The sequence below is a fragment of the Orycteropus afer genome, unplaced genomic scaffold (genome assembly GCF_000298275.1).
Source record: "Orycteropus afer afer isolate SDZICR_OR568_19922 unplaced genomic scaffold, OryAfe1.0 scaffold00553, whole genome shotgun sequence".
Lineage (NCBI taxonomy): Eukaryota > Metazoa > Chordata > Mammalia > Tubulidentata > Orycteropodidae > Orycteropus > Orycteropus afer.
In genome coordinates, this window is record NW_006922140.1 from 1,488,683 (window position 1) to 1,501,815 (window position 13,133).

Sequence of the window (13,133 nt, forward strand, 5' to 3'; positions counted from 1 at the left end):
GTATATGGGGTCTCTGTGAGTTGGAATCTACTGGATAGCACCAAACAACAACAACAATCCACAACTATCTGCACTGATTGTCTTGAATGAATAGAAACAATGTTTTTTGTTTGTTTGTTTGTTTTGTTTTTTTAATTTTATTTTGCTTTTCTTTAATGGCCGACTTAGCCAGTTGCTCTGACTGGAGCCTTCTCATTTTAATCATAAGAAGACTATGGAATGAGTACCATATAGAAGTTACAAAAACAATATTACACCTTGGAAATGCTATACGTCTTGACTAATACTGAAGGTAAAGATAAGAAATCTAATACAGGGACCAAGAAGGATGCTTAGTCTTTAATTAAAATTACTGACTCAAATTACATTAATTGAAGAAAACACAGAGAATTCCATGCATAATAAGTAATAAGAAAGCTAGGAAAGACTAATTTAAGATGTTCTGAAAAAATATCTGAGCTGCTGTCATAAGGAAAAGAGCCTTAGTCACTTCTTCCTGATCATGCACAGTAGTTGTCTGAATATGCTAGGACAGAGTTAGATAGATATAACTTAAGCCAACTCTGTCCAAGATTGCTTAGCAGATGTATAATGGACAAGCTTTCCAGGAATGCCAGATAGTTACCCCTAAATAACTCTATCATTCATCCATTTCTTTGCACATTTATTAAGCAATTATCATATCTCATACTATTAGAGATAAGAAAGTAAAAACAGGATAACCTAGCAGCTGATATAAAGAAGTGATGTTGCATTGAGATGATGAAATCCAGGTTACAAGAGGAATATATGAGGATGGATATTCTTTTTAGAGAAAATGTCTAACAATTAAAGGCAAAACATATAAAGTAAATCCAACACAAAAAAGGAGAACTGTATTAATACATTTCAAAGAAATTCAGGAAAAAAGATTTAGTCACTTAATATATTTAAAGGTTAGTATTCATAGACACCAAAACCAAAACCAAACTTACTGCCATAGAGTCAATTCCATCTCATAGTTGACCCTCATTGGGTTTCCAAGTCTGTAAATCTTTACAGAAACACACTGCCTCATCTTTCTTCCATGGAGTGGTTGTGGGTTCAAACCACTGACTTTTTGGTTAGCAGCCAAATGCCTTAACCACCACACCAACAGAGCTCCTTCACTATTCACATAAAGCTATAATATTCATGTTCCTTTTATACCAATGTGATGCACTGAATTACTTATCATTACACTTCTTAGCCATGGTTTTGTGACTCCCATCAGAAGATTGAGTAGAACTATGTAAACATGAGGTGTTTTAGGGCCTACCAAAGGTATTGGATAACATGCTGCTGTTGTTGTTATGTGCTGTGGAGTTGGGCCCAACTCATAGCCACCCCTCCTTGGATTTTCGAGGTATTATCACTACAGAAGTAGATTGTCCAACCTTCCTTCCGAGGAGTGGCTGGTGAGTTTGAACCACCAGCCTTCTGGTTAGCAGTCAGGTGCCTTAGGCACTACACTACCAGAGATAACATGTAAGAAATGTAAATAAGTCGCTTGGTACCTTTGTGGGTGTGGGACCATGGAAATAAGATGTATGGAACCCTAATGTTGGGACTGGTCATTTTTGTCATTCCACTAGGCTTAAAATAAGCCCTCCCAAAGGCAGCATTGCGGATGTCATTGCCATCAAGACAAAAGTGCCAAGAGTGGAGTGCATGCATGGACCTAAGATACCTGTGCTAAATAAGACAGCACAGAGAAGGCAGAAAGATTGTGGCAGCAGTGGGAACAGAATAGAGAGACTGGCATGAGACAGAGAAGCAGGCTTGCCAGCCCACAGAGTGAGAAACCTGAGTACTTTTGAGCAGGAGCTAAGTGCACCTACTGGAAGAGCTAAAAGAGTTTTGTAACACTTGCCCAAACAGGGCAGAGGGCCAAAAGTCAAAAAGAGGCATGCCTACAGGCATGGCCAAGGGGAGGCAGTCCTGATTGAAGAATTGTATAGTGAGTGTTCTGGTTACCTAGTGCTGCTCAGACAAGAATACACCACAAATGAGACGGCCTTAACAAACAGCAGTTTATTCCCTTACAGTTTGGAGGCTTTAAGTCCAAGTTCAATGTGCCAGGCTCTAGGGAGTGGGTGAAAGCCCCTTAACTTTGGGGTCCAGCTCTGCCTCCTGCTCCCAGCCCACTGGAGCTAGAGGTGCTTCTTCATTCAGACGGCTCTTGGCTGCTGAGGCTGAGAAGCCCAAGGTTGACAAGTAAAAAGGCACAGTCCCGATGTTACCAAACCACACGGCAGGCCATTAACTTAAGTCCATTGTAAGTCCCAAGGCCGGCAGAGCATGGCAAGCTGCTGAACAACATGGCTAAATGCAGGGTCCAAGCATGCCATAAGCCAGAAACCATTCCCAAAGCTGCTGCTTATATACAGGAAGCAGATCACATACCCAAAGGCATCTACTCAGCTGCCTGTGGTAGATCCAACCATGGAGTGAATTGCCAGTCTATCATGGGGAATAACTACCACCAGCTGCCCAGCCACTCAACCAGGTCCAGCCAAGTTGACACACAAACATAACTACCACACTGAGCCTTCCTGAATCCTAATTGCAACTTGTGCCTTCCCTAATAAAGCCCATAACTGTGAGTATTGCCTCTGAGTTGTGTGTGGCCATGGCAACAAATTTTTGAACTCAGCAGAGAGGCAGAGAGTGCCCTAGGAGAGATGGCTGGTGTCAGAATTGGTAAAAGGGTTGGAAGGTGCTGATATGTCTGTCTTCTGCCTCACGGAAACCAGCTTTGGGCTGTTGATGTTGATACTGTCTGCCTCTAGTGAAATTAGAAGAGGTGAAGGAATGCCACTACCATGCCCTTTGTGCAACTGAAAAAGGTATCATCAAAATATTTGGTACAAAGGCTATTATTAGCAGTATGAGAAAAATTGAACAAAATACAACTGGCGGTATCACTAATAATTTATATTGTTGTTAGGTGTCACTGAGTCATCTCCAGCTCATAGTGACCCTATGGATAGCAGAACAAAACACTGCCTGGTCCTATGCCAGCTCCCTGATCCCTGCTACCTGAGCCCATTGTTGTAGCCACTATGTCAATCCATCTTGTTGAGGGCCTTCCTCTCTTTCATTGACCATGCATTTACCAAGCATGATATCCTTCTTCAGGGAATGGTCTCTTCTTACAACATAAACAAAGTAGGTGAGATGAAGTCTGGCAATTCTCACTTCCAATGAGCATTTCACCTGCACTTCTTCCAGAACAGATTTGTTAGTTCTTTTAACGGTCCATGGTCTTTTCAGCATTCTTGGCTGGCAGCACATCTCAAAAGCATCTATTCTTCTTCAGTCTTCCTTATTCATTTTCCATCTCTCACATACATATGAAGCGACTGAAAATACCATGGCCTGTGCAGGAGCACCTTAGTCCTCAAGGAGACAACTTTGCTCTTTAGCACTTGAAAGAGGTCCTTTGCAGCCAATTTGCCCAATGCTATTCATCATGTGATGTCCTGACTACTGGTTCCATTAGCGTTGATTGTAGAACCAAGCAATGTGAAGTCTTTGACAACATCAATCTTTTCTCCATTTATCGTGATGCTCCTTATAGGTCCAGTTGTGAGGATTTTTGTTTTCTTTATATTGAGATGTAATCCATACTGCAGACTGTATTTTCCAATCTTCATCAATAAGTAAGTGCTTCAAGTTATCCTCACTTTCAGCAAGCAAAGACGTGTCATCAGCATATCACAGGTTGTTAAATTATAGGCAATTGTTATTGCTGTTAGGTGCCACTGAGTCACCTCCAACTCATAGTGACCCTATGTACAACAAACGAAACACTGCCTGGCCCTGTGCTGGCCTCACAATCCTTGCTATTCCTGAGCCTATTGTTGCAGCCACTATGTCACTCCATCTTGCTAAAGAACCTCCCCTTTCTTGAAGACCCTCCACTTTACCAAGCATGATATCCTTCTCCGGGGAATGGTCCCTTTTGACAACATGACCAAAGTAGGTCAGAAGAAATTTGGCTAGTCTCATTATCAAAGAGCATTCTGGCTGCACTTCTTCAGGAAATATTTGTCCATTCTTTTGGCAGTCCATGGTACTTTCAATATTCTTTAACAACATGTTGTTATGTGCCGTCGAGTCGGCCCCAACTCATAGCGACCCCTCCTTGGGTTTCCGAGGCAGTATCACTACAGAAGTAGGATTGCCCAACCTTCCTTCCGAGGAGTGGCTGGTGGGTTTGAACCGCCATCCTTCTGGTGAGCAGTCAAGTGCTTTAGCCACTATGCTACCAGAGCTCCTTATGATGTAATACAGAATTATTTAAAACATAAATTTTGTACAAATATATAATTATGTGCAAAATATTCTTAGAACATAACAACAACAAAGAATGTGAATTAATGTGTATAGTCTTATAAAAATTCACCTTAATATACAGGTGTACCTGTAATGGAAATAAATAAATAAAATATCAATTGACAATCATAATTCATAGGAAGTGGGAACTGGAAAGGGGGGAATTACAGGAGGACCAAATAAATAAATACACCCTGGATATTTTGAAATACTTAATTAAATTGATTTTTTTCATCAAAGAGAAAGCAAAATAGATAATTGTAGATTATCAAGAATATGGACAAAATGAAAATAATCTATCAAAATTAATTAAATTCCAACATTATAATATCAAAATTCATAAACATAAATGTTTCATTTAATGAATATAAAAAAGATTAAATTTTCAATGTGTTAGAAATATGATTTTGAAAACAATCAAAAGTCGCCAAGTAGACAAGTAAATATAAGATTGGATTCTCTTATTAAAAAAAAAAAGGTAGAAAATGCAAATAAATTTAGGATTTAAAAGTCAGACATAACAGATATAAAAAATACATATTTGGAAATTATACAAATATACACCAGTCTATACTAAAGAAGTTGGTCTTGCAAAATTCAATCATGTGATCTCTGCTTCATTTCCATCATCAAGGTCCTATTTTCCAACTCTGGTGGCATAGTGCCTAAGGTATTTGTCTGCTAACCCAGTATTCGAACAATCTACTTCCACAGAGATACCACCTCAGAAACCCAAGGAGGGGCCACTATGAGCTGAATCAACTCAACAGCAGTGAGTTTGGTTTTGATTTGGGTATGCTTTTTCTTTGTTTCCAATTTGCATATTCCAATCACCAGTAATTATCAAGACATATTGATTGTATGTTTGGTCAATTTGAGATTGCAAAAGTAGGTGAAAATCTTCAGTTTCTTCATCTTTGGCCATAGCAGTTAGTGCATAAATTTGAATAATAGTAGCATTATCTGGCATAATAGTATCAACATAAATGGCAACTATACACATGCATCTCACAAGACGGAATACACAGGAATCAAATCAACTACATCTGTGGAAAGAGATGGTGAAGAATTTCAATATCCTAAGTCAGAAAAAGGTCAGGGACCAAAGGTGGAACAGACCAATTGTTCCTAAGCAATTTTAAGTTGAAGATGAAGAAAATTAAAACAAATCCACAAAAGCCAAAATATGACCTGAGTATATCTCACCTAAATTTACAAACCATCTGAGGAACAGATTTGACATACTGAACACCAATGACCAGATGAGTTGTGGATGACATCAAAGATATCATACATGAAGAAAGCAAAAGTTATTGAAGAGACAAAAAAAGGAAGAAAAGAAAAAAAAAAAATGGATGTCAGAAGAGGCTTTAAAATTTGTTCTTGAATGTAGAGTAGCTAAAGAGAATGGAAAAAATGATGAAGTAAAGATCTGAACAGAAGATTTCAGAGGGCAGCTTGAGAAAATATTGTAAGGAAATGTACAAAGACCTGGAGTTAGAAAATCAAAAGAGAAGAATACACTCAGCATTTTCAAGCTGAACAAACTGAAGAAAAAAATTCAAGGCTAAACTTACAATAATGGAAGGATTCTATGGGCAAATTATTGAGCAATGAAGGAAGCATCAAAAGACGATGAAAGGAATATACCGAGTCACTGTACCAAAAAGAATTGGTGGACATTCAACCATGTCAGGAGGTAGAATACGATTAAGAACCAATGGTATTGGAAGGAGAAGTCCAAACTGAACTGAATGAACTGGCCAAAAAAAAAAAAAAAAAGCCTAACAAATTATCAAGTATGTGTAAACAATAAATAAAACTTTGTACTGGTTAGAGTGCAGTGGGACAGGCCTGTTGGAACATAAACTAGTTCAACTATGTTGGAAAAAACTTAAAAAAAAATCAATCTATGGAGAAAAAAATTGCTCAAAATGAATTTAAATTGAAATGTTTGCATTACTTTTAACATTAAATAAAAATAAGTCAAACAGCACATATGACACAAATGTTCAAAAAACATATACCATAGTTGACTAGATGCCTCATGTAAAATTTCAACAATGTGATAAATATTCTTGCCCTATTGATGAGTATGAAACAGAAACTCGAAATTGTACATATAGAATGAACACAACTACTTAAAATTTTCCATTTTGATGTTAGGCCTGGTAGTAAAATTTTATTTCTGCTTAATAATGTCTTGTACTTTGTTGGGTTTTTTTTTATTGAGACATATGTGACATTTGTGATAAAAATTGTTAAGAGTGATTAAGCAAAGAGGATACCAGGCAGGCAATACAATTATATTGTAGAAGATTATTTAGTGATACAACATGATAAGAATAATAATGCAGGTTTAAAATCAGCATTGTACCATCATTCTCCATTTATAAATGATGTATATCATGGGAGTAAATGTTGAAAATATACAATAAAATGTTAACAGTAGAAATCTGGCAGTGGAATTACAGATGATATGTATTCTTATTTATACTTACCTAAATTTTCTGAATATTCCATATTATAAATAAATCATTTTCATATTACAAGATTGTCTTGGTTCTCTAGTGCTGCTATAACAGAAATATTATAAGTGGATGGCTTTAACAAATAGTCTGAGTTAAAAGTGTCAGCTGCAGGGTCTGGGTGTAGGCCTCTCAACCTTGGGCTTCTGATCTGCCTCATGTTTCAGTCCCACTAAAGATGAAGGCTTTTTCTGACTCATACAGCTGCTGGCTGCTAAGGCTCATGAACCCAAGATCCATATGTAAAATGGCACAGTCTCATGGCATGCCACTAGTTTAAGTCTAGGAACAATCAGAAGATTGACAGGCAACATGGCAGGTCACTGTGATGAAGACTGGTCAACTTCAGGACTCAGATGTGCCAAAAGCTAGCCTTTTCTCAAAACTTCTTTTATACTGGAAGCAGGGCCCACCCTGAAGGCAGCTACTTAGCTGCTCACAGTATATTCCACCACGGAGGTGAGGTTCCCCCATAGTCTCCTCATGGGGAATAACTATACCCAGCTGCCCAGCCGCTGAAACCACACCCAGTCAAGTTGACACATAACCTTAACTAACACAAAGACCAAATTTTTTTTTCAAGTTAACTTGAATAAATAACCAGAATTAGTAGTATGATATGGTAAAACTTCTATAACCCAGAATTTCAATATACAAAATATACCTGAGAGAAATCTGAAAGGTAACTGAAAATTTGAAAAGTAAACCTTCCATCTCTTTTAGAAAATTATGCAAGGAGGACTACTGATACAGTGGAACAAATCACCAGAAAGCATGGCAATATAAAGTTTATGCTTCATCTGAAGAGAACATGCAGTGTAAGGTACTTACCCTCAGTGGAAGGATTTTACTTTAGTAGCACCACATGCTTTCTCCACTGCTCTTGTGTTGTCAGGAGCAGTGGAGAAACATGTGGTGCTACTTAAGTAAACTTATAAGGATGTGCATGAGGAGGAGGGGTTCAAAATTACAATTTTAAAAATACAAAACTTTTTTGTATTTTACAAATACAAAATTTTACAAAATATCATAGAAAAGGGTCAGGACCATGAATAAGCAAATGGTTAAAGAGATGATTTAACAATGATAGAGCTAATATGAGGGATTATTCAAAAGTAAATAGTTTTGAATTAGACTTTTTAAAAGAATAGGGAATCAGCAGGGAAGATGATGAGGAAAATTGTGCTTATAATAGAAAAACATCTCTTCATAAGCCTATTGTATACTCATCAGAAAATAAAGTAGAGGAAAGGCTGGGGTTTTTTTTGAATAGGGTAACACATTCTGAATGTGCTTTCCTTTAGGGGGAAAATGGGAGTTATCCTATTTTCCCACAAGCCTGCGTAACACAGTAGCAAGGGAACTGAGATTTCGAGGCAAGAAAAACCAGGTTGAAGTCATTGACCAAGTCCAGCTATGATGAAGTATGTTAAAGTTTGTAGTTAACAAAGTGATCACTGGCATGATATTGTTGTTTTCTTAAAAACTGCCAAAGGGATATTTTAAAAATTCAAAACACATCAACTACAACTCATGTCTTATTTATCTATGAAGGAGGAAATAATTTGAAGCAGTTTATATATAACAAGAAATCTGAGGACTTGTGTTTGATGTACAGCTGAAGAATCTCTCAAATTGCAAAAAAAAATTAAAGGTGAACTAATTATTCCATAGTTTTTACATTTATTAATAAAACATCTAAACACACTAAAAGCAAGAAAAATGATTGCTTTTAAAGTATCAATATTACATTACAGAGTTTGCAATCAAGGTCATGAAAAAAATGTGTATGAACTGTTGAATGCAAAATGAATTTGCTCTGTCAACTTTCACCCAAATCACAATTAAAAAAAAAAAAAAAATCAGCATTACAGCCAAGGTGAAAATTGCATCAGCTTAAAAATATCACACACACACACACACACACACATAAACACAGAGAAATGCATGTGTTTGTGTGCATGTGTATATACAAATCAAAAATGATACTCTCAAAAAAAAAAAATGAAATGAGACTAACTATCAGCCCATTTAAATGATTCAAACTTCATGGTGAAGATAAACTTAACTTTAGTTAAGTTTTTGAAAAGCAAGCAAAAGGAAAGGCAATTACTACTGACTAACTACAAAAATAAATAAATAAATATAGCTTTTAGACAATCCTCACAAAAGAGCGCTGTGCAATAATGTGGGATTATCCTCAAATTTATTGAAGGTGAGAGGAAGGAAGAGTAACTAGAACAGTATCACAAAATAAGAAAAAAATGCTATGGAAAATGCTTCGGCATGCCTTACATACATTTACCCCTTTTTAATTTGTTAGTTTGATCCCAAGTTAGTTCTCTTCTCCATCCAATCTTTCACCATGAAGTATCAATATTCAGTCAGCCCTTGATATAAGCAAAGCACAAATGGTAGGATAGTGCCTAAGGCACTTGATTGCTTACCAGAAGCTTAGCAGTTCAAATCCACCAGCCACTCCTCAGAAGGAAGGTTGGGCAATCTACTTCCATAGTGATACCACCTCAGAAACCCAAGGAGGGGTCGTTATGAGTCAAGTCCGACTCAATGGCACATAACAAAGACAACAACAATAGGAAATAATGGATATGAAAAGGCAAAATCTTTTGTCTTTGAGGTGCTATATTGTACACGGTGGTCTTGAACTAGCTGAGCTTTTCCAAATAAATTCTTAGAATCATTGGTAGGCAGAATAATGACTCCCATGTCCAAAGCCTAAAACATAATCCTTGTACCCTGTGACTATGCTACTTTAAATAACAAAAGGAAATTTACAGATATGAGTAGTGATAAGAACCAGGAGATGAGGGGATTATCCTGGATTATCCTGGTAGCCCTAATCTAATTACATAAATCCTTAAAAGTAGAAGCCAACAGAAGACTGAGATTCAGTTTAAGAAGTCAATCCAGAGTTGCTGGCTTTGAAGATTGAGGAACAAGGCCACAAACCAGGGAATATAGTGGCCTCTAGAAGCTAAGAATGGTCCCTAGTTTACAGCCAGGAGGAAAAAAAAAAAAAAAAAAAAGCGACCGTAGTTCTACAACCACAAGGAACCCAAAGGAACAGAAAGTGTATGCTCTATTAGATTTTTCCAGAAAAGAATGCAGCCCTGCCAAAACCTTGATTTTAGTTCAGTGAGATCCTTACTGGAATTCTTATCTATGGAAAGGTTAAAAAAAAAAAAAGTGTTGTTTAAACTCATACATTTTTAGTTATTTGTTAGGACAGACATAAAAAGCTAATATAGAATCTTAGATTTAGTGACAGAAAGTTTAAAAGTCATTCAATGGAATAAATGACAAAACATGTGAATCTTATGATTTTTTTTCAAACGTTTTTGGAGCACCAACTGGTTGTAATGCATTCACACTAATTATTTACAAAGTTTCACCAAATAATGTAGTCTAAAATGTATAATTAATATTAATGCTAATAATTAACATGTATGGAATGTCAGATCTTATGCTGAATACTTGAGTAACATTATCTAATTTAATCCTTAGAAAACTCCAGTGGTAGATTTTATTTGTATCCCTCTTTACAGATGAACATCCTGAGGCTTAGACAGATAGCTAGGTCACCTAGCTAGTAAAAGGTAGTAAAAGCTACAAATGAAACTCAAACCCAATCCTTAACAATAAACCTTGTGATTTTAACAAAATAAGTGTATATATCTTACTCATTAATATAATTTGTAAATTTGTTTTTGTGTCATTTGCTCATATGAATGGTCAGGAGGGTCCATTGTCCAAATATTTGGTTTTATCTCATAAAATCACAGGATTTTCATAGAATAGTGAATATTCTACAAAATGTGCAAATATATGAATATTAAAAAAATAAATAAATTATAACATTTCAAATATGAACATTGAGAAATAAGAATGAAATAATATAAATAAAAGGTCAAATTAAAATGGAATATCCTGCAATTTCATGTAAAAATATTTATTAATATCAGCTGTGTGCCAGCCACTGATCTAAGTACTGTAGACACAGCAGCACATAAAATGGACAGATATTCTTGTCCTCATGAAGCTTCTATTCTACAGAGGAAAAGTTTTTTCTAGATACTGAAATTCTATACAAAAAATAAGTGAAAATTGCTTTCCTCAAATAGAAGATGTTTTCACCAAAAAAAAAAAAAAAAAATGAAATTACAAAGAAAACAGATATTGGTGGTGGTGTGGGGAGGGGGATTTTAATTTACAATTTATATTTCAATGTTATAGAATGAATTAAGACTCCCTTAATTATTGAAGTCCTAACATCTGTATCTGAATCGTGACCCTATTTGTAATTATGTATTTTCTTCTGTTATGTTACTAAGGTCATACTGGGGTAGGGTTGGTCCTAAACCTAATCTCTTCTGAACAGTGTTTCAGAAGCAGAGCAAAATGGACACCGACACACACAGGAGGAAGACAGGAGAAGCCCAGGTGAAAACGGAGGCAGATGAATCTACATGCCCAGGAATGCCAGTGATTGCTGACAACAACTAGACGCTGAAAGAGGCAAAGAAGCCTTTCTTGTAAAACAGACACTTTAAATTTGGACTTTTAGCCTCCACACTACAAGAAATTTCTGTTCTGTAGAGCCACCCACTTGTGGTATTTTTGTTACAGCAGTATTAGGTAATTAAGATAAAATTATCACCAGAGAATTTATTTTTTTTGCACATTTCTCTTATGAGATTTATTTCTGTGATTCCAAAGAGTAAGGCCAAGATACAAAAGTCCCTATTAAGTAAGCTTAACAAGACAATGAATGACATTGGCAGAAGAATAGATAGGTTCTTGTCAAAAACTCATGTATTTGTGAACTCAGAGAATTATGACATCTAGCACCAAAATAATAGTTAACATCAATAAGCACAAATGAAGCACTCTGTGTGAAGTAGTTCCTTTAATACCCAACCCTATGAGATATAAATTATTATTCAAACCAAACTCACCGCCATTGAATAAACTATTATCATCCCCAGTTAAGTATGAGAAAAATGAAAATAACAAATCAGCTTTATAAAGTTATGAAGTAAGGCAATAACTAATTCTAGCATACTGTAATCTAAAAATTCTGAATAGGCAAAAAAAGTCACCTATCACTGTAAATTTCATGTACACTGTAGAGTCCATGTACAATACATTAGGAGGGAGACTAATAAAGATCACCTTTAATATAAAGTTAACAGATCTCTATCAAAATTATTCTAAATGTAAATTACATTGAGTAAAAAACTGTGTATTTTTTTTTCCTTTTCATATTGTCTTCTGAATCAAAGACTCATATCAGGTTTATGACACTAATTTTTTTTAATAAAAATATATTAATCTCAATAGTTAAGGTTAAAAGAACTAAAAGCAAAAAGTATTTCTTTCAATTACAAATACTTTGTGAAATGCAGGAGTAAATCCAGAGAAAAGTACAGACACTCATGGTTGCTGGCAGGGAAAGGAATTACGGAGTCAGCACTTTGTCCTCTACAGTTGGGAGTGAGTTTAGATTCTAAATGCATAGTCACTCAGTCCCTACCCCTCTCACCATGGCAGATTTTAGACTTAAACAAATACATCATTTTAAATTAGATTTAAGAAAGTTTTTGCCCTCACCAAAGCAAGCATCCACCATTTCCTTGTCAGCTTGATGCACTCTAGTGTCTTGTGTGCTGCTATGATACTAGAAGCTATGTCACCAGTATTTCAAATACCAACAGTGTTAGCCATAGTGAACAGTGGAGCTTCCAGATTAAGACACACTAGGAAAAAAGGCCTTATGATCAAGTTTTGAATATCAGCCAATGAAAATTCTTGGATCACAATAGAGTATTTTCTGCTACAGTGTTGGAGGATGAGTCCCTAAGTGGCAAGTCACTCAAAACACACCATGGCCTCAATGATGGTATTGAACACACCAATGATCCTGAAGGTGGAGCAGGACTGGGACCATTCCATTCTGTTGCACATGGGGTCACCATACGTTGGAGCTGACTTCACAGAAACTAAAAATACACAATAAAACCAACTCTTGGTAAATATGCAAAGCAAGCCTAATTTATTTTTTTCTTTGGTTCTACCCCACTACTTCTTTAAATTCCTCCACCACCCTCCTTTCTTTTTACAAACACTAGGCCATCACAGAATGTAGAAATTATAGAACAATATCATTAATATCACATGCAAGTAAGATATTACTGAAGATAATTCAGAAACGTTTGCAGCAGTATA

The 13,133-nt window shown here is 36.1% G+C and overlaps 1 protein-coding gene across 1 annotated transcript in view; it reads right to left on the reverse strand.

Moving 5' to 3' along the window:
- The window catches only part of KCTD8 (potassium channel tetramerization domain containing 8), a 522,167-nt gene that overhangs the window by 327,024 nt on the left and 182,010 nt on the right, over positions 1–13,133 (reverse strand). The window lies entirely within an intron of this gene.